The 27164-nt window shown below is 37.3% G+C and overlaps 1 long non-coding RNA gene across 1 annotated transcript; it reads left to right on the top strand.

The window, feature by feature from the left end:
- Positions 1 to 153: 153 nt before the first annotated feature.
- LOC132521853 (uncharacterized) lies at positions 154 to 26578 on the top strand. Its single transcript, XR_009540977.1, has 3 exons — positions 154 to 214; positions 26111 to 26210; positions 26496 to 26578. It is a non-coding gene; the product is annotated as an uncharacterized LOC132521853 (long non-coding RNA).
- Positions 26579 to 27164: the final 586 nt, after the last annotated feature.

Genomic DNA, 27164 nt, shown 5'->3' with positions numbered 1-27164 from the left:
AATCACCCTGGGAGCTTACACTGGGTTTCTGGACACTGAGCTATTAGGGAACCCTTATTTCCCCACTCATACCTTATTACATCCAAACTGGGCTCCTCATAATTGAACTTCTCATAGGACTGATGGCTTCTTTTCTGCAGCAGGAAGAGCCATGATGATGCCTTACCAGATAATTCCTGTAGAGCACTGATGTCCTACCCTGGCTGCCTGGCATGTCAGTAAGTAGTCTGATTATTTGCCAATTACTGTACAAGGAGGGAGAGCAATGGCCTGATTAAGTGCTTCTCCTGGAAGGCAGACACACACTACACATCCTGTGAGAGCCCTATGTGATGATATCAAAGATCAGAAGACCCGTGCCTTTGATTCTTGCTGAACTTTAGTTGCCAAGTTCCTCAATAAAGACTGTTCCAATTCCTTAACCCAAGCCATAGATGCTATGGAATTTTGCCCAGCTCTAGGAAAATTGTTATTTTCTCCAACATATGAGAGAATTAAGTGATGATCATAAAGAGATCAGTTGTATACTCCAATCACCATTATACCTATATATATTCTCTGATTTTCATGATATTTATGAGTTTGCTGAGATAAAAACTGTGTGAGAGCTTTGGGGGTCTGGCAATATGTGAGCATGTAAGGTGAATTTGGGGGACAGCAGCAGAAACTAAGTGGTAGGCAGGACACCAGGGCCCATAGGACACGGTCACTATTAGAGAAGGAGACAAATATGGCCATGAGGATTCAGCAACTGGGGTGAATTTAGAGAGGAGGGTATCATGGCATGTCATCTGAATACATCCTTGACTCAGCCAATATTGCAGCATATGCGTACAATAAGCAAGAAAGGATTGCTTATAAAAAAAGTAGTTAAGCCTTGGGACCCTAGTCATTCTGATGTAGCACCCCTATAAAGAGAATGGACCATAAAGTGATAGGAGACATTTCCTTACCCACACTATAAATTAAGCACAGGCTGTCCAGCATTAGAAGGCATTTGTCAAGTGCCTGAGATGAGTGACATTTGTGAGAACAGCAGACTGAGGGAGATCAGTCACAAGCTGCAAAGAAGTACAAGTGAGCTCTGAGCCATCTCCTGGAGCAGCCCACAAGCAGTGGGGAGAACAAGTATTTGGGCCACATTCAACAGCAGAATGTCAGCAGTTCAAGCCAGAGATGTCAGGGATCTCAAGGGCAATAACAATAATTTGACCTGCCTATCCAGAAATCTTTGCATGCATTGACATATAAACATAGGTATAGATTTTTACATGAAAACACTTATTACGATATAAACAACATAATCCATACTGTATACAACTAGCTTATTCACCTCTTGGATGTGTCTTGGATATCTTTCCAAATCAGTGTCTGTGCATCTTCGCACTCTGGACTCACAGAGCTTTAGTTGAAGCCTGGGTTCTCAACATACTGAAAACACCCTCATTTTGGGCTTTGCACTTGTGGTTCCCTTAGCCTGGGAGGCCCCTTCTTCAACTACATAGTCTGCCTCACTTCTCAGTACATATCTCTTCTCAATCACCTCCAAGCCCCTTTATAAATATAGTTCCCTGTTCTCTGTCGACTTTCCCCCATCACACTTTATCCACTGCCCCAATTCATTTTTCTTGATAGCACTTACTACTACTCTCCTTGACATTACATATTTAACTGCTTATTTTTTACCTTTATTTCTAAAATGTGGGCTCCAGGATGATAACGATTTTGCAGGTTTTCTTACGATCCTATTCTCCAAGGCCTAATATAAATTCGATTCTCGATAAATATTATTGAAAAGATGAATGCAACAATTATTTAATTTGCTGACTGTCGAAGGGGTGACTTTCTGGTAACCAACCTTATCCTTCATACATAAAAATGGGGATAATAATGTTACCTATCTCATATGGTAAGGGTAAAGATAAGAATATTATTTTAGTAAATATAATAATAGCTAATACTTATTATGTACTGAACAGACTTCTCATATAATCTTCTCTCCAACCTATAAAATAGAAACTTAGTTAAATTCACTGTGGATGGGTAAACTGAGGCTCACAGAGTTCAGAATTGATAGGAATATGATTTTATCCCAAGCGGTCAGACTCCAGAACACTCTCCTCAAAACTACACTATGCTACTTCCTAAATACACACAGCAACTAAAGATGATTAATGTCATTGGTAACCTTATTATTGTTGCGATTCTCTTGTTCTTCTCATGATCACATAATGCTCCATTATGTGGATATACGGTACTACATTTTATTTAACAGTTTCCCAACTTTTGTATATTTAAGCTACTTCCATTTTTATAAATCATTGTAAGGAATGCCTCAGTGGAATCTTTGTACATCTGTGTGTATCTGAGAAAATATACCTATAGAGGAAAAGTTCAAAAGTGTAATAGGCAGGTGAAGTACTTTACATTTTGATATATTTTACCAATTTACATTTTCAAGAGATTGCACTTTTACCCTTTGAGTCTCACATGTACTTGTTGCTTGCTTTTGCCCTTGTTTCCACCATCTCTATTTCATTTTACATTAGAAATTTAGAAGTTACTATTCAGAAAGTCATAATTTCCTTTGCAAAACCAAAACAAATTTGCCTTCTTGTCTCAAAACCCAGACCATTTTATTTGACTTTGCTGTTTTCTTTAAGAAACTGTTATATCTTGGCTGTTAACTCTTTGCTTTATTGTAAATCCCATTTGATTCCAAAAGGAAGATTTCATATTTCTTATATTTTAATGAAGATGGTGCTAATATCTTGGCCACATGATCTTGAAATTTCTAAGTAATTATAAGAGGTTCCAGTAAAATATAAGCTATTCAGACCAGTAAATTTGGGGGGGGGGGGGCGGGGGGTCTTATCCTAAAGTGTTCTGTGCAAAGGGGCTTCTGGAGTGTTCACTAAACTGTTAGAAATGTGCTCTCTGACTTTACATTATTTCACAAAATATTTAGGCAAAAATAAAAGAAGAAGTTAAAAAATATACAGCACCTTAAAGACCAAAGCTCACTCAAGGAACACACAATTCTTAAAGGCAAGGTGTACAAATCCTGTTTGTGGTCTCTAGCCCATTGAAGGGGGCAGCACAAGTTACTAAAACCCCTTCTTGAAGACATGCTCAATTATGTCATTACAGAGATTACTAAATGCTTGTATGAAAACATCTGAGAAGTAGTTAGAGCTCAAGATTACACTTTACATTTCTGAATGGAATAGAGCACCTATAAGATGCTAACTTGTATAAACAAAATATGAAATGTGGCTACAATAATCTTAATTGCCATCACTTTTCCAGTGAACCTTTTCAAAAGATACTTGAGGAGGTTTGCCAACATAAATCATCCAATTATTTGGAAAGCCTTGCAAAGCCTTGCAAAGTACCACTTGCAATGAGCATGTAAAATAAATGAAATACAGATTCCATATATTTGATCGTTTCTTTAACTTCTGTACAGGCAAGCAAGGAATGTGTGTGTGTGTATGTGTGCGCGCGCGCACGCGTGCATCTGTGTCTGTGTGGGTACATTTCTCTGTGGGGAATTGTTTAAAATTCATAATGGATCCTTATAATACTCCTGCTATTTATTACCAATGGAATCTATTTTAACTGAAATAAGCACTGAAATAATCTATTTAATTGAATATACTTGTTTTTGCTGAAAGTCTTAAAATAATACTTAACAAAATCAAATGCATAGACAGGCTTGTGACAATTGCAGGCAATTTCTCATCTAAATACGTGTGCCTATTTTTTTGTGTGTAGTACGAGCTTAGCTTAACATGGAGCTAAGAACAAGGAAGAAAACAACTCCTGCATTTTCCCTTTCCTTTTCATCCTCACTGCCATCCTCTTAGTTGAAGCCCTGATTATTTGTGCTAAGCCAGTTGTACCGGCCTCCTCTCTCTTCAGAGAACTACAAATGTTTGACAGTAAGTCGGCTTCTCCCCCAGTGAAAGGTAAGCCAGTTCAGTAAGAATTTTATCTGAGCCATAATCTAAAAGGAATAACTACTATACCACTTTTTATGTGCCCACATCATATGTAAAGCATTATCAAGGATGATTTTACGCATTAGTTTCCTGAGAAATTCGTTTGATAAATTTACACCCATTTCATTTTTCTGACATATATTACTTTGATATTTCTGACACATATCACTTTGTTTTTTTTTTTTTTAACTGTGTGGATCTAAGGAACCTAAGGGAATACTTCCTAAAAATGTAGAGATAAATGAATTGAATTTTCATTTTTAAGCCTTCATATTCATCATTATATTCAATTAATTTGCAAACATGTACATAGTAGGAAACATCTACTATGTGAAAGACATTGCTGGACATGTTGGGGGAAATATAAAGCTTTAGAAGTTGTGATCCCTGTCACAGAGAGCTCACAATTTAGTTAAAGGGATACTATAGAGTTACATAAAAATAAAATTTCAGGGTGCATCTAATTTGGCAGGAGGTAATAGATGCAGACAGTGAGTATTATGGAAATTCATAGGATGAAGAGAATACTTAGTACTTTACAGCTGAAAAGCCCTTTGATTTATTCATCTTCAACAGGATCACTCTGCTTTTATCTATTTTATTTGTTTATGCTCCTGGCTAAGATTTCATTAAAAGAGAGGATTCTGTGGCAAGAGTAAGTTTGAAAATCACTGTTCCCATCATCAAGTGAAGCCGTGACAAAGATTTTTAAAACAATATTGGGTAATCTAACTCGTATGCATATGCTTGTTTTTTTTTGTTTGTTTTTTGCGGTACGCGGGCCTCGCACTGCTGTGGCCTCTCCCGCTGTGGAGCACAGGCTCCGGACGCGCAGGCTAAGCGGCCATGGCTCACGGGCCCAGCCGCTCCGTGGCATGTGGGATCCTCCCGGACCGGGGCACAAACCCGTGTCCCCTGCATCGGCAGGCGGACTCTCAACCATTGCGCCACCAGGGAAGCCCCATATGCTTGTTTTTATGATGTATCATGTGGTGCTTTGGGAGCATGCTGATTTACTTTCTAACCTGCCAGCCTGCCACTGCTTTCAAAGTAAGCATAGATGCCAGTGTCTTTCAAATCCTTCAGCCACCTGCTGCTGCCTAAAGAGTAAAACCCAAACTTTCTAGCTAAGCACGTTCCCCACACATCTGGGGAAGCACATCTGGCTCCAGTTTCCCTATCTCTATTCAATTTCTTCAAATTGCACCCTCATACCTGATACCACATAGAATCCTATGAGATGTCTATTTTTAATTTCCATCTTTCAAATGAGAAAACTGAGGGTCAGTATGGTCATTCACCAATAGATAGGAGGCTGCCACATAAACTTAGGTTCATCTGCTTCTAAAGATGTGCTCTTTACGTAATAGGCCATTTCCCATGAGTCATTCACCTCTACCACTTCAATGTTAAATCAATAATCCTGGCTCAATAGATGTTGGTTAAATGAATAACAAGCAGGAATTGGATATAAAAGAGAAATGTAAGATAAAATTCCACCTTCAAGCTTACCTCCTCATGACTGAGAACATGGCATAAAATTGTCAAAGCATTTTCCAGTCGGTCAGTAAATTTCCTTTAGAGAAGGAATACAGTTTTCCAGTCTTTGGTGGTCTCTGAAAACTAATTTTCTATTAATCTCAGAGGCAGACTATTAAAACTGTGAGAGCAACATTTTGAGAGTTTCTGGTACCTCCTTTGAAGAGTGAAATTGCTACAGTGCCCCAGCTTTCTAGAAGGTTCTACGAATGCTGTGAGCAAGTGAGGATGGGAGGAGAAGTAAAGAAAGGGTACATAATGCATGATCTCATCAAAAGGGCCTAGAGTGATTTCTATTCCTTTTGTAGCTAATCAAGTATATTTCCTTATTTCAAAAATAAATTGAGGAAGAGTAAACCCTTCTATTAATTTCTATGCTGCTTATTTTAAACAAAGAGCAACAGATGAAGTGCCAGGTTTACACAGTTCACATATTTGACAATGTTTCCAAAGAGACACATTTTCATCCAGTCAATATTAAAAAAAAATAAAGAAACAAACAAACCTCCTTCAGTTGACTTATTGGATTTTTATATAGTGTTTGACAAGCTCATTTATATCTCCCAACTCCCCAGGTAGGGCTTAAGAAATGACTTTTATTTTGTCTGCCAACTCAGGATAACACAAGCCTTTGTAGAAAGCTTGCTCATGGTCAACAAATTTAGAGAAAATGTATTATATGTACTCTATTAAAAAATATGCAAAGTAGAACTGGAAAGAGTTCTACCTTCTCCACACTTAATAAAATAACAGCAATCTATTTCTACTACCAAGAGAGTTAGATACATGCAAAGCTTTTCTTCTCAAGAACACATATGCGTGTGTGCGTGTGTGTGTGTGTGTGTGTGTGTGTGTGTGTGTGTGCGCACTCATGTATAGTTCCCATGGAATCAGCGGTTTTTGAGGAAGTGAAAGAGAATTTTATTAAACTGTATAATTCAGCAAGGAAAAATGTGATAGGAGATAATCTTTAACGAATTCTCCTATTTATTTGGATTTAGGAAAAAAAAATGACACACACCTTACACATTTTAATTTACCCCCAATTCATAAAACTTTCTCTAATCTTCCCTAGTATCTCCTAGTAAGTACAATATGTCTATGCATTTTTATCTTTAGTAAGCAACTTGGGGAAGAAAAGTTTTTGCTTTGCTGTGAGAGTTAAAAAAGTCACTTCATCCTTGGTGCAAACCTGTGCTTCTGGATGAGGGGCTGTTGCACATTAGTAAAACTGGCAACCCTTCAAAAGGGTTCTGAAATCAACTGTGATATTTGAAGATGAAAAGGATGAACGCATTGCCTGCATTCTGTCCTGTAAACCTTAGGGGTAAATCCTTTGATGTTCAAATGAGAGAACCTTAAATTCCTTTATCTTTCTACTTTTAAAATACTGTCCATGAATTCCTTTTGTAAACACTACATTACATTTTCTATAGTGAAGCACTGTTATTTTGTATGCAGACTCCATGATACGTGTATTCTTTTTGAGTGTCAATGTCTCATTACATTTATTTTTCATATCTCTACTGAGGCAGAGTATTTCATAGTAAGTAGAAATCTTGGGTATTATTAACTATGTTAGGGAATTAAAATAACCTAGAAAATTCAATACCAAAGAAATATTTACTGGCTCATTCATCAGTCCATTATCCATCAGCATTTTGTTGTCATTTGACAAAGAACAAAACTTAAAATTCTAGCTTATTGGTTCTCTATTAAGTATCAGAGGAAAAATATATGAAAGAAATTATAAGGAACCTGAATTGCCCCTACAGCATAAACTTTACTCACAGAGAAGGTCCAGTCTTCTGCAAATCCCCACATGTGCATTACAAATATTTCTTGATTTCCTGGGAGAGTCTCACATGTTCTCCAAAACTTAGCCTGTTCCCCACAGTCACAAGGTTAGGGAACTTGGTGCTACTGTGAGCCATTAATGAGGTGTAGCTCTTCTAGGCCAAAGTGCTTAGCACAAAACATCATTAGGGACTGCTCTGAAGCACCTACTTTGATTGACATTTTGAAAATAGGGGCATATTATTTTAATACAGTCAAATATACAAAAAGGGATAATATCATCTCTGTTACCCTTTCCTGACTACTTGACCAGTAGACTTCAAGTTCCAGAATCAGACACAGAGATAGGCTTCCTAGAGATTGTTTAGACCACACATATCAACCTCAACTGAAGTCATAGTGGCATTATTCTCTGGAAGGTTCCTCAGCTCTGAATAAAATAGACACTGTTGGACCTTGTGCCAACACTTCACCAGACGTGTGTAAACTCATCAGAGTTTTACAACTGCCATGACGGAGATACTCTATACAAATATATTAATACATTGTCTCCTTTCTCCAGGCATGATTTTGATTCTGGGTTAAATTGCAAAGAATTTTTAACAGGTGAATTTTTAATTTATGGTTATGGGTGTCTAAACATTGTTAATTGTACACCCACATTTTCTATGTCTCAAATGCTACCTTAATTTTTTTAAAAAAAATCATTTTCTTTTGGTGACTTTAGAAAAAGAAACATACAAACAAGTGGCAGATTACCTCAAAATTCAAGTTTGTTACTCAGGAAATCAAATCTGCTATCAAAGTGTATCCAGGAAATTCCAGGGTCTAAAGTAACTTTTAACAAGTAGAGAAAATAAGGGCTGTTCCAAGTTAGATCATTATCTCTTTCCATCTGTTGAAGTGTGGACTTCTTAAAATTTGACTTTCAAAGTTTGAAGCTGAAAGGAAGACAGTATGGTTGATCACAGATTCTAATATCCCTTTCAACCCATGCTTTTCAAAGTCTTCCTGTCTGCCTCATATTGTACCCTTTCTACTGTAATGATGCAAATATTGATGCAAGCTAGCATTATGTCTCACCTCTTCTAACTCTGCACTCTATCAAACTTATCAAGTACATCAAATTTATTTTAATTACTGAAATGGGCTCTCCTTTTCTTTCTCACACTCACCCCACCACCTCTGAGGTTTTGTACATGCGTCTTCCTCTGTCAGAGACAATGCCTCTATTCTTCAGGACAGAGATCATGTCCAGCTTCCTTAGCATTGTTACATCCACAGCACCATAACCGCACCGTGTCTGTCTGGCACAGACAATAAGCATGAAATGAAATCCTCACTGATCAATTCCTGATAGGATCTTCATGCTAGTCTGCATTTTCCCTCTAATCAGCCACCTTCTCTTTCGGAGCCCTTCTCCAATCAAACTTCATGAGTGTGTCTCACATCACACACAGCAGAAATTATCTTATGAAATTGTTTCCAGTTTTTCTCCCTTTATCACCTTTATTTAAGAAAGGTAGTATCTCTCTCCTCTCATAATAGTTGTTTGCAAATCATTGCTACTGTAATCAAGAGAAACTATATCAACCAGGCTCTTGGTTATATAAATAGTATCATACAGTACGTGGCCTTTTGTAACTGGCTTCTTTCATTTAGTATAATGTTTTCACGGTGCATGCATATGGTAGCATGTATCGGTACTTCATTACTTTCTATGGGCAAATAATATTCTATTGTATGGATATCCCACATTTTATTTATACATTCATCAGTTGATGGACATTTGGGATGTTTCCACTTTTTGGCTATTATGAATAATACAGCTATGGACATTCATGTACAAGTTTCTGTGCTGACATGATTTTACTGTTTTGGGTATAGACCTAGGAGTGGAATTGCTGGGTCATATGATAATCCTATCTTTAACCTTTTGAGAAACTGCCAGACTGTTTTTCAACATGCCTGCCTAAGTATGCTTAAATAAGTTAACACACTTTTCCTCTACCAATTTCTGTTTTATCTTTGGGTCTCAGCTTGGATGTTGTTGAATCTGAAAGCCTTCCCTGAGTTAGGTTTCCTTCTTTTATGCTCCCATACATCTTATGATTATGTCATAATAGCACATCATGATGTATGCTAATTGAACATTTATATTTCTGACATCTCTTTGAGTGCCTTCTGCACTGCTTAATGCGTAACAGGTGCACAATCAATATTTGTGGACTGAATCAAAGTTTTAGAGTTTATAAGAAATCTTTATGTTTCTCTGAAACTTCCATTTTTTAATAATGAGCATGCATTACTTCTTGAATTACTTTTATGATCAGAAGAAGTTATATAATGTGTAATTATAATAAATTATATAATTTAATTACTTCTACTGAGCATGTTTATGTCATCAGATAAAAATTAACTTATAATAAAATTCTTTAAAATATATTAACTATTTTTTTAACATAGAAAAAAATACCTTAAAATGCTTGTAGTAAACCTTTCAGGAAGTAGTTTTTTCTGAGGTGTATTTTTGTTTATTCTAGTTCTCTACAATAAAAGTAATTTATGTCTTATTTTAAAAGATCCTTATTTTGGAAAGTGGCATTCAATTTCCTTTGCATTGAGTCTATGTTCAACAGGAAACCACATTATCTGGATGTAGTTTCCAAGGAGCACTGAAAACTCCCTAAGCAGAAGACATGAATACTGTAATCTTCACAAAGATAAATATAACCCCTAACATACAGTGGATACATTGTCACTCTGGAGCTTTATTGAACAAATTAGTCTCCAATAGCTTGATAAGCTCTGAGTACACAAACACAATTGAATTTTTAAAAAAATTTTATTGGAGTATAGTTGATTTACAATGTTGTATTACTTTCTGCCATACAGCGAGGTGAATCATTTAGGATCTACTGTATAGCACAGTGACCTCTACACAACTGACTTTTCATATCTGTAAAATTAAGAACAGGAGTATATGTGGTGACAATGTCAAGATATTGCTGTCGCATAGGCCTCAGCCTACAGCTGGTAGTCAGTCTCTTCGTCGAGGAAACATCTATTGTATTATTGTGAACTTCAGTCAAACATACAATGAGATTAAAATATTTGTGGCTCAGATAATTTCAATCTTTTATAGTACATTAGAATGTATTTTAAATGGAGTGAACCTCGGGGGTGTCACTATGTGATTGTTTCTATGCAAAGTGGATTCTTTAACACAAAACAGAAGAGTGATTAAGATGTGGACTTTGCAGCCACACTGCCTGAATGGGAATCCTAGCCTGCATCTTAGCAGCTGTGGGAACTTGAATATATGATTCACCTCTCTGTTCCTCAATTTTCTCATTTGTAAAATGGATACACAAATACCTACCTCACAAGGTTCATACGAGGGTTATATGTATTCATTATATAATGATTATATGTGCAGAGAACATACTTGACATATGTAAATATTAGCTAAAATCACTGTATTTTTTCATTTTGGCTAGTGATGGGATGATTTTGAATGTCTGACTGCATTTCCTTTAAAACAAGCTATAACTTAGACAGTTTACTAACTTAAGCTATGTCATCCTCAAGTAGTTCAAAATTTTGAGACTCCATGTACTTTTCAATGTCTTCTCTACTCACATTTTAAACCAAATAGTCTAATGATGCATATAATATAAATGGAATACACATTGTTTTTTGATCCAATATATTAACTAAATATTCAAACACAGAGAAAAACTTAGCTATAAAACCTTAACCCTATTGAAATTGAAAACTGTTCCATTATTGTGGAAATTAGTGTGCTAGACATATCTTCACATGTTTATTGAAGGGAATATAATTAGAGAAAAAATTTTAAATGTACTTCTTTTTGAATTAAATGTTGAAATCACTGTAACCTCATATTAAATATGAGCAGCCTCTGGTAAAGTAAATGAAAAAGGTGCTTTAAAAATCACCAATGGGGAATTGAAGGAAATAACTTTCAAATTAATAAGTTAAAGCTATTAGTGTAGAGTTTTGTCTATTCTCCCTTGAGCTGTTATTACTTGCCCAGCAAAGGAAACTGTTGTATTAAAAGCCAACTTAGGATTTTTCTTTTCTTTTTTTCTATAAACGCTGTGCATTGATCATTCTTTTAATCATTCTTTTTCAGTTACTACTGCCTTTAAAGAGCAACAGAATGTAGTGCTCTGCAAAAAAGAAATGACAAAATGTAGGGCAACAAAATCAAGGCAAAAAGAGCCTGGGCTGTACCTGAGGATTTATTGGATTGCCTTGATAGGAGAATGTCCTCTTTGGGCTACTTTGTGCATATAAATCTCTGCCTCTACTCCAGTGATTCTCAACCTTGACTGCACATTAGAATCAATTGGGGAACTTAAAAAAATTCCAATTCCCAGGCTGCAGCAGGGACCAATTAAATCAGAATGTCTGGGACTGAGACCCAGGCATCAGTATTTTTTAAACCTCCCCCAGTGATTTCAGTTTGCTGCCAAGGCCAAGATCCACTGCTCTGGAAAATCCCTTCCACCTCCTTGGGGAACTACATTAAGGGCCATTTTCCACAATCAACACTCTGTTCACTGATAATCATGTCATACTGCTCACCCAACAAGTTGGGGCAGTATTGCTGATGACATATTATTCCTCTGTTGTCACCTACAAGCATTCCATCTCACCTGATGATTTAGAGACTGACGAAACTCAACTTATTGGTTCCTACTAGTGTGCCCTCAGATGCTTCAGAAGACTTGGGCAAATGATGACTTTAATTTTTTTTAATTTTTATTTAAAATTTGTTTACATCTTTATTGGAGTATAATTGCTTTACTATGTTGTGTTAGTTTCTACTGCACAGCAAAGTGAATCAGCTATATGTATACACATATCCCCATATCCCCTCCCTCTTGCATCTCCCTCCCACCCTCCCTATCCCACCCCTCTAAGTGGTCACAAAGCACCGAGCTGATCTCCCTGTGCTATATGGCTGCTTCCCACTAGCTATCTATTTTACATTTGGTAGTGTATATATGTCCATGCCTCTCTCTCACTTTGTCCCAGCTTCCTCTTCCCCCGTGTCCTCAAGTCTGTTCTCTACGTCTGCGTCTTTATTCCTGCCCTGCCACTAGGTTCCAAATGATGACTTTAAAAGATAGATATAAAGAAGGAAAGAAACTAACATCTGTACTGTTGGCTATTTTCTTTCAAATATGATTAAAAGGGATTTCTTTTAAGAATAATAAAATGTCAAGTATACCAACTGTTTCATTTTGATTTGTCCCAATTTATCATGTGGTCTGAATAACAGTATCCATCCTCCACAAAATAATAGTAAAAATAGTACATATTTTGCATATGCTTTAAGGTGGTGGAGAGAAACTTTCATATATGTGGTTCTCACAAAGTCTTCACAACTCTGTGAAGTCAGGAGAGCACCTGCTATATTGCTACTCCCAGTTCAGAGAAGAAGAAATTGAGCCTCAAAATATTTCCCAAGCTTATTCGGTTAATAAGTGGACTTAAGCACATAGACTCCAATACCCATCTCATTCTCTATTCAGTAAACTTTGTTTAGATGATTCTATTCAAATGTCTCTTATTGTGATGGCCTGAAGATCAGCATCTTGCCAAACCCATTGGTCAGTTCTCTATGCTCATCTTATTTCTCCTTCCAGCATCAATCATTCAACACACCTGATCATGTTCTTTTTTTTTTTTTTTTTTGACTCTTACGACACCAGATTCTTCTGATTTTCCTCCTATCTCAACAACTACTTCTCAGTCTGCCTGCCTGGCTCTTCCTCCTCTGCCCAACCTCCAGATGATGGAGGTACCCAGGCCTTGGTACCCGACATTCTTTAGTATTCCATCTAAGCTCTCCCGGGATGATTTCACTAGTCAGACGACTGTTAAATACCATCTAAGGGTAACACATCCCACATTTCTATTTCAGGCCCTGAAGCCTCCACTACCTTCATCTATTTACACAACTCTTCCCCTCCTCCTACATGTCTGCTAGGCATTTCAAACTTTACCAATACCTAAATAATCCACTTGATTTTACTCAGATCTGCTAATGCTACTGCCCGAAACATCATTATTCTTGCCTAGATGACAGCAGAAAGCTCTTAACTTCTACTTCTAGCTCTACTCCTATCTCCCTACATATCATTTCCCTTCACAGAAACCGGGGTGACCTTTTAAAACTATGTCTTAGACCACAGCAAAACCTGGCTTAGTACACTCTGATGACGTCCAAATTCCTTACCACGAGCTACATATCCAAAAGTGACTTCTGCCTTTCTCTTTTACCCATTCATTTGCTAAAAAATATTTATTATTCTACCTAGCATATGCCCCTAAGGATCCATAATGTACCTACTCACGTGGAACTGGCATATTGGTTGGAAGAGAAAACTAAAGGGGAAGAGTTGTGTGCCTGTGCATGTGTGTGTGTGTGTAACTGATCTTTTTTAAAGGTAGGATGGTCAAGGAAAACCTCCTGTCTCTGTCTCTGATGGGGTGACACTTAGCAGATACCTAAATGAGATCAGGCTGAGACTGTCTGGAGGAAGATAGTGAGGAGACCCTTTATCACTCATACTTTATCCATGTCCTTTGGATGTAGTAGACCTTTTTCTGTACCTTTAACACTTCACACTTGTTCCTGGCCTGAGGTCTCTGTACCAGTCTCCTTTTGCTTGGGGATCTCTGCCACCAGATGTTTGCATGTCTGGATTCACGTCATCACTTACGTTTCAACCAAGCATCACCTCAAATAGCCTTTCCCTGAACACTCTTAACCACCTCCACATTCCCTGCTCCTTTCACTCTCTAGTCCACTTACTGGTGTCTCATTAGTTACTTTTTAGTTTCATTTATCACAATATGAAATGTTTTGCTTTGGGGCAGGAGCAGAGCAGAAGGGTTATTGTTATTCTTTTCTGTCTAGCTACTTCCGTGGAGGTAGTAACCTTAATCGTTTTATTCATGTCTGTGTATCCAGAGCTTGCAACAGTGACTATAATTCAATAATTTTTTTGAATGAAAGACTGGATTCAAATTCTGATCTTCAAATTCCATGCTTTTCCCACTGTACCAAAGTCAGTTGTTCATTTTTTTTAAAGAAGATGTTGGGGGTAGGAGTTTATTAATATATTTATTTATTTTTGGCTGTGTTGGGACTTTGTTTCTGCGCAAGGGCTTTCTCTAGTTGCGGCAAGCGGGGGCCACTCTTCATCGCGATACGCGGGCCTCTCACTGTCGTGGCCTCTCTTGCTGCAGAGCACAGGCTCCAGACGCGCAGGCTCAGTACTTGTGGCTTACGAGCCCAGTTGCTCCGTGGCATGTGGGATCCTCCCAGACCAGGGCTCAAACCAGTGTCCCCTGCATTAGCAGGCAGATTCTCAACCACTGCGCCACCAGGGAAGCCCTCAGTTGTTTATTATTACAGGCTTTCCAATATCTCATAACCTCTACTTGCTTTAGCTATCTTTACTCTTTTATTTATACCAAATTCTCACCATTAGACTGTATTGGCAACAAAAAATGGGTATAATCCTCAGAAAATATCAATTAAAATGTGCATATTGCCCCCTCCTCTTATTAGCATGAATTAGTTTACCAGATTCCTGAGAACAAACAAATCTTAAGCCCTTGGAAGGTGAGATCTGAGTGGGAAAATTTCATTGTTAAGAGATCTAGGCAACGAGAATAATAAGTCCAGGGAGGTGTACAGGCTCTCAGCAAATACGACTCACCTATCACATGGCCTTAAGGATCCAATAAAGCCTCCATCCCAGCTATAGGTTGTTCACCTAAAGTGATAAGTCAGCTAGGTTAGCTATTAGCCCAGAAAAAATAGGTGATTCCCTTCAGAATAGTGATTCTGTACCCTGTGTCCACAGTAGAATCTCCCAGGGAGATTTTAGAATATACCTATGGCTGCACCTCATCTCCAGCGATTGGGATATACCAAGTTCTGGGTGCAAACCCAGGCATGGCACTTAAAAATTCTCCTCCAATGAATTTAATGTGTAACCAAAACTGAGGAACACTGCTCTAGGAAAAAGCAGAACACCCAAAATGAAGTGAAAAAGTAAGAGAAGTGATAACCTAACTGACCGTTTACACAAAGTATTGCTCTGAAAAGTGCTTTGAGGAATACACAGGACTCTTTTAAAATTACCTTGATAAAATCATAATGGCATATAGAAGGTACGGGTGTATCACAGGAAAGCATATGAGTGTTGCTATCGGGGAAACAGGTTTACGTAGCCTAATAGGATGAGAGAGATTCTCAGCTGCTTCTCTGCAGGAGAGTAATGCTTTTTTCTCCTGATTTCCTCTTCTCATGGCCCTAAGTTATGGCAAAGGAAAACAACAGGAAGCCCTAGAGGAGCCCCTGGAGGAAAATACCACACTTTAGAAGCGCAAGCGGAGTTACAGAATCATTCCTGCAGCTGATTTTTTGCTATGCTTCCAACACTTCTGATCTCAGGCAATAATTATTGAGTACATCAGAAAATATTGTTAAATAACTACAATACAATAAATATAATGTGTTAAGGGTGGATTATTGAATGCAGCACTGACGTAGATGCTTCACATACATTAACACATTTCATCCTCATAAAATCCTTCCAAGTAGGTATTTTTATCACCATTTTTCAAATGAAGAAGTAGACGGAGAAAAATGAGACGATGTATTCAAGATCGCAAAGCTGGTAAGTGCAGGCGTGGGTATCCAAAGTCAAGTTTTTTGGACTACAAATCCATGTCCACTGTACTACTGTGATGGGGTGTCAGGCCAAGTCGGGTGCCAGGGAAGAACACTTACAGAGGGAAAACTGTCACTAACAAAGACCTCAAGTAACGTTTTAAGGAGCAAGAACATGTTACTGAAAGCTACCAGTTCTCTTTTTTCTCTCTTCTCCCCATCTGCTTCCAACTACATTAACAGATTGTCTTAGGATATATCTTTCTTGAGAATTACAACATGAAGATGAACAACCTGCCTTAGAAAAAGAAATACATTTATCTCAAAGCCAAATACTGGGATCATACCAGATGTGGGTCTTGGCATGGGGTTAAGGAATAGAGATGGGTAATGGCATTACAGTTCCTGACTAGAGCCATGGAAGGTGAATTGCCTAGCCGGCAGCATCCTCATCCAAATCGGAATCAAGCCACCACAGAGTGGAACTTTGGCTGGGAAGCCGGGAACTTATCTAGCCAGGCTTTGGGATTTTGTACTCCAGGTTGAGGAAAACTGAAACTGCAGCTGCTGATAATGAGACACTTAAAAATGAAAATGTGAAGATTACATAGAGTTAGGTAACACCTGTCATTCCTATGACTTTCCTGGAGCCACCTGAAGACTAACGCCAATGATTCATTTTACTTTTCTCATAACCCCCAAAGCAAAACCCACCAGTAGCCTGTAAATTATACGAGGGCCTGCAAGAGCCTGTGGCAATGGCTTTGAGAAAATCCGCACACACATATGCCATTCTTCTAACTAGATTTTGTGCTTTTTACGTGTTTAGTCAAGAATGAAAACAATATTATAAATGTTATGCTTTCCAGGCTTGACAGATGCTCATCTTGGGATGTAGTTACATACACAGATAGAAAATGAGCTGTAACAAGCTCTTTGCAGAGGATAAGTGGGTGTTTTTGGAATCCTTGATGAAAACCCACTGTGACATATATATTTTTTTTCCTTGTTACCCAGATTTATTCTATAAAACTTTCCCTCCGCCATTTTTACCATCCAACTGACAATTTTCAGTGTTCCTATGTTATTACTGCTTACTTGGTATAAAGCAGAAATGATGTTTTATGGCAGCTATATGAAGTACCATTGAGAATTAAATTGCTTTCCTTTCTTCCTCATTGTTGTGAATTTGGGGCAGATGAAAGATGGGAGATTGGCAGCCAGGGAGCAGACAGTCCTCTGTTATCTGTGACATGCACACTGATACAGGCAGAGGGAGCTCAAACATCCCTCTTCACAGCCGTATGCCAACTTTCAAATCTTGGAGAAAGAGCTCTGTAGAAGAGAGTGTCATTTATAAAGGATAAGATTTCAAGATAGGCTTTCTTTAAAAAGGGGTGGTGGTGCTGGGATTTACAAAGTAGTTAGAAGGGTAAAAATAAGTTGGAGAAGATTTAGAAAGGTGTCTTTTGGGGTTCCTGCTTAATTCGAGAACAATGTGAGCTACGGTCCCTTTTTTTTTTTTTTTTTCCTTCCTCCTCACCTTCATTTGTGTGTCCGTTTGCCACCCTGGAATTCTCTGGCCATTTTTGCCGTGTCTGAACAGGCTCAGTTCCTGTAACAAACTCTCTTATCAGTCGTAGCCAAGTCCTGAGGCTCCTTATAAAAAAAAAGACGCAGTCTGAAAGCCCACATCGCTGTGGAAGGTCTCCACACGCTGCTGCTTTGCCTTCTCTCTCTGGTTCCAGCCCGCCTGCTCTCGCCTAGGTGAGTTAGCTTCCTCATTGCCTTGCACCTGCTCTCGCCTCACAGCTCAGCTAGATTCCAGCTTCGTTCCTGGACAGACCTTTTAGCAACCTTCTTGCAGCCTGGTAGCCAGCTCCGATACTGAGCCCAGGCTCCAGAGAACCTGGCCCAGGCTCAGGGAGTTCTGACACGACACATCACAGGCAAAATCTGTCATGGGTTTCTTTCCATCTTGCCAGAAGCTTCCTTTTGCCTTTTGTTTCCCATGGATTCCAAAAAGCCTCTAAATTGCCCAGGGCTTCACCATGAGGGAGCTGGCCAAATGCTCGAGTCAAACTTTTGGTCTCATTTTCCCTCACTCATCCCACTGTGCTCCGTGGAGCAGCATTTACCTTCCTTCCTCTGGCGGTGAGTCTGGCCCCGGCAGCTCCACTGAGCTTGCTTTGTTAAGCCTAGGCATGCATAATGCAGTGTTTAATAAACGTTTCTCATTATGATGATGAGTGTGCTAACGGACCCCATGATTATACTTTGTCTAAATTAGATTTTTCATCTCCCAGTGCAAACGCTACTCCTCCTGTGATCCCTATTTTTGTTGATGGCGCTGCCATTTTTTCCAGGCTCCCAGCCCTAAATAGCATGGACTCCTCTTTGATTATTCTCTTGATGCCACAGTAGATCTCTTTGCAAACCCTGTTGATTCAAATCCCCAATTTTCTATGCCCACTACCACAGCCTTTATTCACTTGGAGGGAATATTTGAAAGTCTCTGAATTTGCCCTCCTGCTGGCTGACTCTTTCCCTTCCAATCCATTTGACACCCTATTGCCACATTAAGCTTTCTGAAGTGTTTGAATGACTGTTCTTCACCTGCTTGCTGTGTGATTAGGGGCAAGACATGGAATTCCTTTAAGTTTTAGGTTCTCATCTGTAAAATTATGATAATACCATCTAAAAATAGTGTTATTATTATTACTGAGTGCCGCACTGTCACAGAATAAAGCACAAAGCACTTAACCTGCTCTTACTTTTAAATTTCCACCTATTTAGTCCAACTTATTTCCCAACTGTTCTCCTTCCTTTGCACTTCCGATGCTCTGATGGTTATGAAGATGCTGATGACATTAATATCTAATAATACCTGTGTGCCAGAACTATTCTGATCACTTTTACATGGATTCACTCGTTTAAACCTCGAAGTGTAATGAAGGTACAGTGATAATCCTTTTAGTACAGATGGAAAATTAAAGCCAAAAGAAATTAAAGTAACTTGCCCCAAACCACACATCCAGAAAGTGAAAGAACTAGGATTTGAACCCATGGAATAACACTGGGAGGTTGTGCTCTGAGGCAATGTCCTAAGTGCTTTACAAATGTCAGCTGTCTTTTTTTTTCAACATTACTCTTTCAAAACTTTTGTTTTTTTATTTTGAAACATTTGAAAAAGACAGAAGTGGACAAATATGCATAGTTCACTGAGTCATCACCAAACAACACCCAGGTCAAATACAGAACATTGCCAAACTCCAGTAGCCAATACTTTGCCTTCCCAATACTGGGTCTTCCATCGGCAACCTACTTTCTTGATTTCATGTTTTATGGGAAATACTTCCTAGGTTTTATTCATAATCTTACCAGTTTGACAGGTAGCCTAATCATTTTACAATAGTTTTGGAGATTTTTGAAATCTATATGTATTTCTATATCTATATCTGTATCTATTCAAACACACAGTGTGTATCCTGATATAGCTCTTGCTATATCACACAGCTAATAAGGGAGGAGCTAGGATTTGAAACCAGAGTTTTGACCCACTTATCCACTGTCAAGAATAGCAAGGTAAATATACTTAAGAATTCTTTTATACTGGGATAGACAGATTCCCATCTTCTGTGCTTTAAATATGTTGATGTCTACTTTAAGTTGTGTGAGAGAGCACGCTGACAGAGATATGAGAATTCTTTACAATTTTAGGATACCAACATAATCATCATTCCTGATACACAGCCTAAAAACCAACACACACACACACACACACACACACACACACACACACACACACACACACACACACACACACACACACACACACCCGAATATATTCTTAGCCTGTTGACAATAAAACAAAACTATCATTTTCCACACCAACTGTGTATTTGGTCTTGGCCAGTTTGTTTTGGCGCTTGCTGTGTGCTGAGTATTTTCTTATCAATGGCAATATTTTCTTGAAGTATGTTGACTGTCATAAAATCTGTATCCCAAAATGCAAAAATTGAAAAAATGTCAATTCCCCGACCATAATCCGTATCCAGTGTTTGAGAATTTGAGTACCATGCCATAATTGGTATCAATAAATTAACAGTACATTTTTAAGAAAAAAACCTAATTTTAAAATGAATTACTTCTGATATGGATTGAATGTATACAAAATATTAAAAATTATTAAAGTGGCTTAGACATAAATTTTTTAAAAGCCACATATTTCAAGCCTGCACGCATACACAAATATTCTCACCCCAAGATGTCAGTTCCAAAGATATAGTGACAAACAGAAGAAATAGCATATCACAGCAATCAAGCTCATCACGCCTGGTGTGATACACAGCTATAATTTTCCTGCCTGATTACATTATTTGGGCCTGAATGACGAACAGAGAAAGATGAGACAGGGAATATGAAGCAGTCAAAGCTAGCGACTTTCCTAGCTCTGAAGATACCAACCTTGGCCCAGATGCTGCAGAAGTCATTTTAGGCAGAAAAGGTAGAGCTTATAATTGACTTACGGTCCACTAAGCAAGAAAGGAAAATGGACACGTACCACACTTTATCTGTTTAAATGCTTTTGGCTCTTTTGACATTTGATTTGTATGTATGGACTTGAAAGTTAGGTTGATGTAAAAGTAAAAATTACATACATTTTGCCTTCTCATAAATATTAGATGATTTAAACTATTTGATTCTAAGTGAATGATTTTTTTTTCTTTTAGTTGCTCTTCTTAGCATAATTAAGATAAAGTCATTGTTTAATTTTTTTATATCTGGAGTTTAATTGCATTTTTGACATTAGCTGAGAAATATAATGAAACAAGCAAGAGGAGCATATTCCCTTTAAAAAAAAAATATACAGTTGTCCCTTGAGCAACATGAGTTTGAACTGCAAGCCACCACTTAAACATGGATTTTTTTCAATGATAAATACTACAGGACTCAGATCCACTATTGGCTGAATCTACAGATGTGGAACCATGTACACTGAGGAAGCTTGGCTAGGGAGGGGAGTGCCAACTACAAGTTACACAGGGATTTTCCACTACATGGAGGGCTGTCGCCCCTAACCCCCACCTGTTCTAGGGTCAACTGGGTAGACCACTGTCAGTGATTATTATGCTAAGCACATTATTCTTACAAGTGTGAAGTAGTTGAAAAGATGCTGGTCATTTGTTTCTTCTTGTTGTTTGATGACTCAGCTTATTGGTAGCAATGCCTTCTTCGAAAAATGGGTATTGAATAATCAGTGGTCTATGTTTACTCCCACAATCACTTGACATGAAAACAGTGATACAATGTTGGAGGTAATAATGAAATACATCTTACCAAAATGAAAATAGTACTTAACCCACAGTGAACAAAAATTCATTTGCATCTATCAATGTCAGCAAGTATTTATGAAGTTCTTACTTTGTGCTTAGTACCATGTGAAGAAAAAGGGAAGGTGACCAATACTTTTAGAGAGTGTACCGTTTGTCAATCATTATGCTAGGCGCTTTGCGCACCCCATCACACTGAGTCCTCAGAAAGTTCAAGTACATTGGATATAATTGTATGCATTTTACATAGAACATAACATAAGCAGAGTAAGTTACTTGCCCAAGGTCAAACTGCTAGGAAACTGTGTAGTTAGAATTTGAATCTAGTGCCATGTGGCTCTAGAGTTTATAATATTTTTACCCGCACCAGTTCAGTTTGCTTTCAATTTGGCGGTGAGAAAACTAAACAGGAGTGAAATAATGAATAAAACAGATAAAGCAGGTGTCTGTGAGAGCTAGGAAGCTTGTAGAAGGGATAGATAACCATGGCAAAAGGGAAGAGGACAGATGTATTTCTGTAATAAGTGCCACATTGTGTGTTCTAGGCTAACAATACCTGTGACATCTGATGATAGGGAATGTAAGAATGGAATCATAAAATTTGGTCATTCACAATTGCTGGAGTATGTTTGGTAGATTTTGGTAAAATTTTGGTGACCCCCAATAGTTGAAGGTGGGTGAGGATTACATATTTCCTTTTTTCAACTTTACTACAAGGTAGGAAAGGAAAGAAACAAGTCTCGGAATGAATTCTTTCATACATGTAGGCATTGATCATTAAGCATGTACAAATTTATTCATAAAATTTGTCCTCTCAGCTTGGAGGACTGTCAGCTCTCTCTGCCCTTTCAGGTACTCCACTAACAACTTGCATGAAAATTCACTCAAGGTAACCAAATTTCTATTCTATTTCAGGTGAAAATATACTTCCATAGGTGGGTTGACATGGGACCTGCTCCTATTCTAATTGTAGGGCACTCAAAAGTACAGCTATTGAGTCTGCTATACTTTTATACCCTGTTGATGAAAGGATGGGAATGTCCAACAATATTTCTAGCCAACCCACACACAAAGTCTAATGGAAAGTGATGTCCTGACGTTCACTGTGCTAAAAGGCAACATTTCTGGGTTTGAGCTGGACAAAAGTTGCTTCTACATTTATATACAGATGATCCCTGACTTAAGATGGCTCAACTTACAATTTTTTGACTTTCCAATGGTACAAAAGTGATGCACATTCAGTAGAAACCATACTTTGAATATTGATCTTTTTCCAGGCTAGCAATATGCAGTATGATATTCCCTTGTGATGCTGGGCAGCAGCTCCCAGTCAGTCACATGACTGCGAAGGGAAACACCGATACACGTACAACCAATTCTCTTTTCACTTTCGGCACAGTATTCAATAAATTGCATGAATATTCAACATTTTATTATAAAATAGGCTTTATGCTAAATGATTTTGCCCAACTGTAGGCTAATGTAAGTGTTTTGAGCACATTTAAGTAAGGCTTGGCTAAGCTATATTGTTCGATAGGTTAGGTGTATCAAACGCATATTCTTTTTTAAATAAATTTATTTATCTTATTTATTTATTTTTGGTTGCATTGGGTCTTCGTTGCTGCATGCAGGCTTTCTCTAGATGCGGCCAGTGGGGGCTACTCTTCGTTGCAGTGTTTGGGCTTCTCATTGCAGTGGCTTCTCTTGTTGTGGAGCATGGGCTCTAGGCACACAGGCTTCAGTAGTTGTGGCACGAGGGCTCAGCAGCTGTGGCTCACGGTCTCTAGAGCGCATGCTCAGTAGTTGTGGTGCATGGGCTTAGTTGCTCTGTGGCATGTGGGATCTTCCTGGACCAGGGATCAAACCTGTGTCCCCTGCACTGGCAGGCAGATTCTTAACCACTGCACCACCAGGGAAGTCCCAAACGCATTTTCAACTTAAGATATTTTCAAGTTAATGGTGGGTTTATTGGGAAGTAATCTCATCATAAATCAAGAAAGATCTGTAATTATATGTTTCTAAAGTGGTGTGTATGTATGTTTGTATTTCAAACAATGCCTCAATTGAAGGAAAGGAAAATTACAGAAAAATATAAAAATTTGTCACGCAAGCTTGATAATAAACTTGAGTCTTGACCAGAATCTAGAATTCTGAGAAAAATTTGTCCAGACTACAATGAGAAAGGAGGAGATTCTATAAGAGAACTGACATGCTTGAAAACCTGGAGGTAAGACAAGCTTTGTGTGTTTAGTGGCTGGGATACTAAAGAAGACATCGTTGTTTTTATAGTCTCTGAACTTGCTTTTCAACTTTGGCTTATGTGCCTATGACATCTTTGGAGGGATAGTGGCAGCGGGAAATAAAGTTGTATGTTATATAGGGAAGGCCCATTTGAAGGGGAGGAAGATAATCCCAAGAGTACCTTTAAATTTATAAATAACTTTCTCCCAGCCATGGTTTTTTAGCAAAGGAAAGGACTGCCTCAGGAGTCTGTTAGAACTCTCAAGCTCATGTGGTTTAGCCTGGTCTTTCCAGGATTCAGGAATATGGACTATGTTACCTTTGGACTAAGGTTCCTCTCAGCCTCTGTGATTGTGTAAATGAGGAAGACTTTGAAAAACAAAACAAAACTTTGTAATCTTTTTCAGTGATTTCTTAGTAATACATTTCTTAGGACCTACACCCTAAGGCCACTTTCTAGAAGATACCACTTTATAGCAAGTTTCCTTTGATAATTCTTTCTCCTTAATGATCTTTTTTGTTGTTTGTTGTTATTACTTTAAAAAGGGTTGATGCTCCAGGGCAAGTCATGGAGAAATTGAGCTCCATCTGTCTTTTCTTTTGAGTGGTAGTTGCTTCTGATTGATGTTTTTGATTATAGTACTACAGGCTCAGCAGTTAGAATTATTTCAGGCATGGATTTTAAAAACAGATAATGCATCTAATAACTACACACGCTCCTCTCCTTTAAAAATGAAATAAACTGTTTAAATAGACAACAACATATATATGATTTAAATTTTTAAACCATGCTTAAAATATAAAAGGCACTAGCTAAAGCAAGCAAGTGTTAGAAGAAATAAAACAGCTATCTACTCTTTCATCACCTTAAACTTTTTACCACCTTTTTTCTCCAAACATTAACCTATTATCTTTTTCTCACTTATGAAATGTCTCTGGCTTTGTTTACAACTTGTGACTGACAAGACTGTTTCAACTTATATTCAGCTACAATACTACAGTTGTTAAGTTCATCATTAATACTGTTCTGCTACTCAGGCTGAAGCAGGAAATTCTTTCAATAATCTTTTATTTTATTCTCAAATTAATTGTCCCCTTAGCCATCAACTTTCAAAAATCAGTTTTAGCTCTTTATGTACTTTTCCCAATTTGAAAGACTCCCAGCTGCCTTTGATAAGGTTTATGTGTAATATTTCCACATAAGAAGGATGAATAAGTAAATAAAATAATAAATGAAAAAAGGTTGCCACTTATTAAATGCCTATAAACAACAGTAACTTAACTGTAAATTGTATATATTATGTCATTTACCTTTATAAAAACTGAAATAGATATTTCTATTTTATTAATGAGATTATGGAAACCTAGAGAAGTTAATCAAGCTTTATAATATCACATGGCTGAGTAGCAAAACTGGAATTTGAACACAAACATAATACATACCCTTTTCCCCTATGTTATCTGTCTCTAATTATAAAATTTCTTTCATTGATTAAATTATCTTTTTCAAGAGTCTAGAGACCCTATTCATTTGGCATAATTACAGATAATCTAGCTAACATCCTAATAATAAAGATGGGTGGACAAATTGTCTTTCTCTAATGAAGTCACTATTACTATAAAGTCTTTAAATTTAAAATATATTTAGTTCAACTGACATGAAAGATTTGATATGTCTTATAACTCTGGAATGATATTCATATGAATATCATGGCTTTTTATAACTTGTAAACAGCTACCCATAAAATTTCCATTGTTTTAGAAGAATTCAGAATTTTGTTGCCTTTTTATTGAACATCAAAACTGATACTTTCAATCTTAAGGTTTAAGATATTAGAAATTCCAGGAATGCAGCACCACCCTTACCTTTATTATCGCTGTTGCTGTTGTTACTAAATTTCAAAATTGAAATATTTCAACATAAAAAGCTAGGAATAAGTATAATTGATACTCAAAGGCCCCATAGCATGCACTTGTCACACACATACACATATATGTAGTACTTTGACATGTTTACTTGAAACCCTTTAGGAGAAATAAATAAATGGTTTAAAAGAGTTGAAACTTCCTAACTTTTCCCCTGCCCTCTGCTCCTGTCCATGAATACCATCATTCTGAAGTTCCTAGCCTTTATTCCCATGCAATTTCATTTATGCATAAATGATATATAGAATTATTTTGTGATTCTGAAATGTATTTGTATTATACTGTATACCTCATCATATAACAACCCTCTCCCTTTTTTGGTCAATGTTATTTGATTTTTGATTTAGATATATTGATTTATCCATGTCCATACATATTTTATTTTTATTTTCTCTTTTTAACCCCTCCAATCTATAAATATACCTCAAATTATGTATCCATTCTCCTGTGATGTAGGTTGTTTTGTACCCTCTCCCACTTCTTTTTTGGCTATTAAATATAAAGCTTAAGTAAACTTTCTTGTATATTTCTCCTTAATTTCCTAGTAATAATTTATCTAGGATAGATACATAAAGAGGAAGTACTGCAATATAGAGGATACGACCCTTTAACTCTACTAGATACTGAAAAAGTGTTTTCTGAAAGGTAATTTTACCAATTTACACTCCCTTGTGTAGTGTATGAGTTGCCAACTGCTTTACAACTTCATAACCATTTGGTGTTTTGTGCTTAGAATGCTGTCAAGCTGAATGGTGGCAAATTCTATCTCATTTTGGTTTAAAATTGCATTTTTCTGATTGCTAATGAGATTGAACGTCTTTTCATATGATTATTGACCATTTGAAATTTCTCTTCTGAGAAATGCCTATTAGTATTATTTACTCATATTTCTTTTCTTTTTTTCTCTCTCTTGTTTATATTGATTTCTAGGCTGAAGACTAGTATTTCATCAGATATGTATGTTGCACAAATAGAACTTTACCAAATCTCCAGCTTGCTTCTGAAGTTTCCCCCTCTTCCAAAAAAATTGTATTTAGGCATATTTATCAATCATTTTGTTTATGGTTTGGCCTTTTTTGCATCTTGTTTAAGTATGTGAAATGAGATATGAATCCAATCTTTTCCATGTGGAAATTCAATTTTACAAGAACCATTTGTTGAATGGTTCACACTTTATCTACTGATTTGCTGTGCTAACTCTGTCTTATACCAAGTTTCCACAAATAAAAAGGTCAGTTTCAGACTCTGAAACTATGTATTTATTTCTTTGCCAATACCATGCCTTATATTGATTGTGTGCCCTGCAATTTTACTGTATTCATTTATTATTTCGAATAGTTTTTTGGTGGAGTCTTTAGGTTTTTCTATATACAAAATCATGTCAAATGTAAATAGTGACAGTTTTACTTCTTTTCCAATTTGGATGAACTTTATTTCTTTTTCTTGCCTAATTGCTCTGGCTAGGACTTCCAATATTATGTTGAGAAAGAATGGTGAGAGTGGGCATCCTTGCTTTATCTCTCTGTGCTGGATTCTGGATAATCTACTCAAATTTATCTTTAGCTTTTCCATTTATTTCTTCTACTGTGTTTATTATAC

This window comes from Lagenorhynchus albirostris, chromosome 6 (genome assembly GCF_949774975.1).
Source record: "Lagenorhynchus albirostris chromosome 6, mLagAlb1.1, whole genome shotgun sequence".
NCBI classification, from domain to species: Eukaryota; Metazoa; Chordata; class Mammalia; order Artiodactyla; family Delphinidae; genus Lagenorhynchus; species Lagenorhynchus albirostris.
The sequence above is the reverse complement of the archived record's forward strand: the minus strand, read 5'-3'. Positions and strand labels throughout refer to the sequence as shown.